Genomic DNA, 4,362 nt, shown 5'->3' with positions numbered 1-4,362 from the left:
CGAAAGGAGCAAGAACAACGGTTCGAGGCCCTGGTGCTGGTGCAACAGGAAGATCGTCAGGCGTTCCGGCACCTCCTCACATTGGCGGGGGCCACCATCTCCACCGCTGTGGGCCCACTCCACCTCACCCCAACGAAGATGGGCCCGCACAACAACCCCGAGGCCTTCCTCACCCTATTTGAACAAGCAGCAGAAGCCTCAGGGTGGCCGTTGGAACAGCGCGCAGCGCGCCTACTCCCCCTGCTAACAGGCAAGGCGCAGCTTACCGCGCTACAGCTCCCCGTCGACAGCCGGCTGATCTATGCGGACCTGCACCGGGCCGTCCTCCAGCGTGTGGGGCACACCCCCGAACAACATCGTCAGCACTTCGCTTCTCTCCTCTCTCTCTCTCTCTCTCTCTCTCTCCCTCCCCTTCTGTGTCCCGTCCTCACCCCGTTCCCCCACCGCGGAGGCAGGGGCCAGCTCCCTCACAGCCAGTCTGCCGCACCCACGGTGTCCTCCCATTTCCCACTTCTGTGTCTGTCTCCCCCCCCAGGTGAGTGAGCCCCAGAGTACCGGTGCAGAGAGAAAGCCTGGGACAATTTGCTGGCACTGAGAGGAGTCGGGCCACCTCCAACAGCAGTGCTCAGTGATGGAAGTGGGCGCGGTGGTTAGGATCCCCGATGCGCCAGGAGCCGCCCTCGATTGGGCCGGAGTGTATCGCATACTGGTGAGTATCCAAGGGGATACATATCAGGCTTTGGTGGACTCTGGCTGTAATCAGACCTCAATCCACCAAAGCCTGGTGCAAGACGAGGCATTGGGGGAGCACAGGGGGTGAAGGTGTTGTGTGTGCACGGGGATGTTCACAGCTACCCTTTAGTGTTAGTCCACATTTTTTTCAGAGGGGAAAAATTTAGAGTAAAGGTGGCAGTTAATTCTCGCCTCACCCACTCAATAATTTTGGGGACTGATTGGCCGGGATTTGGGGCATTAATGAGTCATTTAGTAAAGAGTGGGTCCTGCTGTATTTCAGCAAGGGGAGGTCCCAGTGTCGCTTTGGCGGGAGCAGCTGTCACAGAGCCATCTACGTCATCTCCGCATCAGAGTGAGGAGCTGTCGGCTCCTCCTCCCTCTCTCGGGGAATCCCTTGCAGATTTCCCGTTAGAGCAGTCGTGAGACGAGACTCTGCGGCATGCATTTGACCAAGTGAGAGTAATCGATGGTCAAACGCTCCAGCCAAATGCCACCCCGTCCTTCCCTTATTTTTCTATTATGAAGGATAGATTATACCGAGTGACGCAGGACACTCAGACTAAAGAACAAATCATGTAGCTCTTGATTCCAAAAAGCCGCCGGGAATTGGTATTCCAGGTGGCTCACTTTAATGCCATAGCTTGACACTTAGGGCAGGATAAAACACTAGCCCGAATAATGGCCTGGTTCTATTGGCCAGGGATTTGCAGCGATGTCCGTAGGTGGTGTACGGCGTGCCGCGAGTGCCAGTTAGTAAATCCAGCGGCCATCCCAAAAGCACCTTTGCGCCCTCTCCCATTAATCGAGACCCCGTTCGAAAGAATTGGGATGGATCTCATCGGGCCTTTAGATCAGTCAACATGAGGGTACCGCTTTATATTAGTTCTAGTGGACTATGCAACGCGATACCCGGAAGCAGTGCCTCTGCGCAATATCTCAGCATGCAGTATTGCGGAAGCGCTATTCCGCATTATCTCCCCCGTTGGAATCCTGAAAGAGATTCTGACTGATCAAGGCACCTCGTTTATGTCATGAACACTGAACGAACTTTATGGGTTATTAGGTATTAAGCCAGTCTGCACCAGTGTTTATCACCCACAAACGGACAGTTTATTTGAACAATTCAATCACACCCTCAAAAATATAATTAAGAAATTCGTAAGCGAGAACACACATAATTGGGATAAATGGCTCAAACCCTTCTTGTTTGCAGTGCGAGAGGTCCCACAAGCCTCCACGGGGTTCTCCCCGTTCGAATTGTTATATGGGCGTAAGCCGCGCAGCATTTTAGACGTGCTGCGAGAAAATTGGGAGGAGGGACCTTCACCAAGTAAAAATGAAATTCAATACGTTATTGACCTGCGTGCAAAACTCCACACACTCACGCACCTAACCCAGGAGAATTTGTGGCAGGCCCAAGAACGGCAAACCTGCCTGTACGACAAGGGTACGCGCCTTAGGGAGTTCGTACTGGGAGATAAAGTACTCATACTGTTGCCCACATCGAGCTCCAAATTAATCGCCAAGTGGCAAGGACCCTTTGAGGTCACACGGGGAGTCGGGGACATCGACTACGAGGTGAGACGAATGGACAGGGGTGGAGCGCTACAGATTTACCACTTCAATCAACTCAAACTCTGGAACGAGGAGGTCCCCGTGGCATTGGTGTCGGTGGTTCCGGAGAAGGCGGAGCTGGGGCCGGAGGTTCAAAAGGGAGCATTGGCATCGCGTACCTCTCCGGTCCCTTGTGGAGACCACCTCTCCCCGACACAACTCGCGGAGGTTGCCCAGTTGCAGACCGAATTTTCGAACGTGTTCTTGCCCCTGCCCAGCTGCACTGACCTCATAGAGCACCACATTGAGATGCCCCCGGGGGTGGTAGTGCGTAGCCGCCCTTACAAGCTACCCGAACACAAGAAAAAAAGTGGTTCGGGAAGAACTCGATGCCATGCTCGAAATGGGCATCATCGAGGAGTCCCACAGTGACTGGCGCAGCCCGGTGGTCTTGGTACCCAAGCCCGACAGGTCGGTCCGGTTCTGTGTAGACTATAGAAAAGTCAATGCGGTGTCTAAATTCGACACGTACCCAATGCCTCGTATTGATGAGTTGCTCAATCGACTAGGCAAGGCTTGCTTTTACTCGACACTGGATTTGACAAAGGGTTATTGGTAGATCCCCTTGACTCCATTATCCCAAGAAAAAACGGCCTTTTCCACACCGTTCAGCTTACACCAGTTTGTCACACTTCTTTTTGGGCTGTTTGGGGCACCCGCTACATTTCAGCGGCTAATGGATAGGGTCCTCCACTCCCATGCCACCTATGCTGCCGTGTACCTTGATGACATCATTATTTATAATAATGACTGGCCGCGGCACCTACAACACCTGAGGGCCATCCTTAGGTCGCTGAGGCGGGCGGGTCTCACAGCCAACCCGAAGAAGTGTGCGATTGGGCGGGTGGAAGTACGGTATCTGGGCTTCCACTTGGGCAATGGGCAGGTGCGTCCCCAAATTAACAAGACTGCAGCGATTGTGGCCTGCCTAAGGCCCAAGACCAAAAAGGGGTTGAGACAGTTCCTGGGGCTGGCTGGCTATTATCGTAGGTTTATACCTAATTATTCGGATGTCACCAGCCCGCTGACTGATCTCACTAAAAGGGGGCACCAGATCTGGTCCAGTGGACGGAGCAATGCCAGCGGGCTTTTTCTGAGGTAAAGGCTGCACTGTGTGTGGGGCCACTGTTACACTCCCCTGACTTTTCTCTCCCTTTCATATTGTAGATGGACGTGTCGGACAGAGGGCTGGGGGCTGTTTTGTCCCAGGAGGTGGAGGGGGAGGATCGCCCAGTGCTGTACATTAGTTGAAAGCTGTCAGTGCGTGAGGGGCGCTACAGCACCATAGAGAAGGAGTGCCTGGCCATCAAGTGGGCGGTCCTCGCCCTCTGTTACTACCTGCTGGGACGCCCTTTCACCCTCTGTTCAGACTACGCACCCCTCCAGTGGCTCCACCGCATGAAGGATGCCAACGCGCGGATCACCCGTTGGTATCTGGCACTCCAACCCTTTAACTTCAAGGTGGTCCACAGGCCAGGGATGCAGATGGTTGTGGTGGACTTCCTCTCCCATCAAGGGGGGGGAGTCGGCTGCGGGCCGGACGGCTGCCCTGCCTGAGTCGGGTGGTGGGGGTATGTGGCAGTGCGGGCATGGTCAAGCATCAGTTTGTGACCGGAGGGCGGAGTCAGGGAAGGTAAGTGGCAGAATCACTACACCTGATGTGAATTAACCTGTGTTTGTGTGTCTTCCCAGCAACCACGCCCTATATAAGGAGAGAGAGGGCAGAGGAAGGGAGCTCTCTCCCACACCAGATGACTTGTGTGTGTGTGTGTGTGTGTGTGTGTGGCTGGGAGAATATATGTGGTACTGAAAAGTGCAAATAAAAAGAGTTTTTGGAACTCAGTTCTGGCCTGCCGTACTCCTGTGCTCCACCCACTCACTCTGACTTCTATAGTTTCTTTTTGATTCTGGTTCCTCTCAATGTTTCTTCCTCATGTCATCTGAGGGAGTTTTTCCTTGCCACTGTAATGTCAGGCTTGCTCATTAGGGATAAATATATGTATTAGGGATAAT

Source organism: Neoarius graeffei, chromosome 6, assembly GCF_027579695.1.
Source record: "Neoarius graeffei isolate fNeoGra1 chromosome 6, fNeoGra1.pri, whole genome shotgun sequence".
In the NCBI taxonomy this organism is placed as follows: domain Eukaryota; kingdom Metazoa; phylum Chordata; class Actinopteri; order Siluriformes; family Ariidae; genus Neoarius; species Neoarius graeffei.
The sequence above is the reverse complement of the archived record's forward strand: the minus strand, read 5'-3'. Positions refer to the sequence as shown.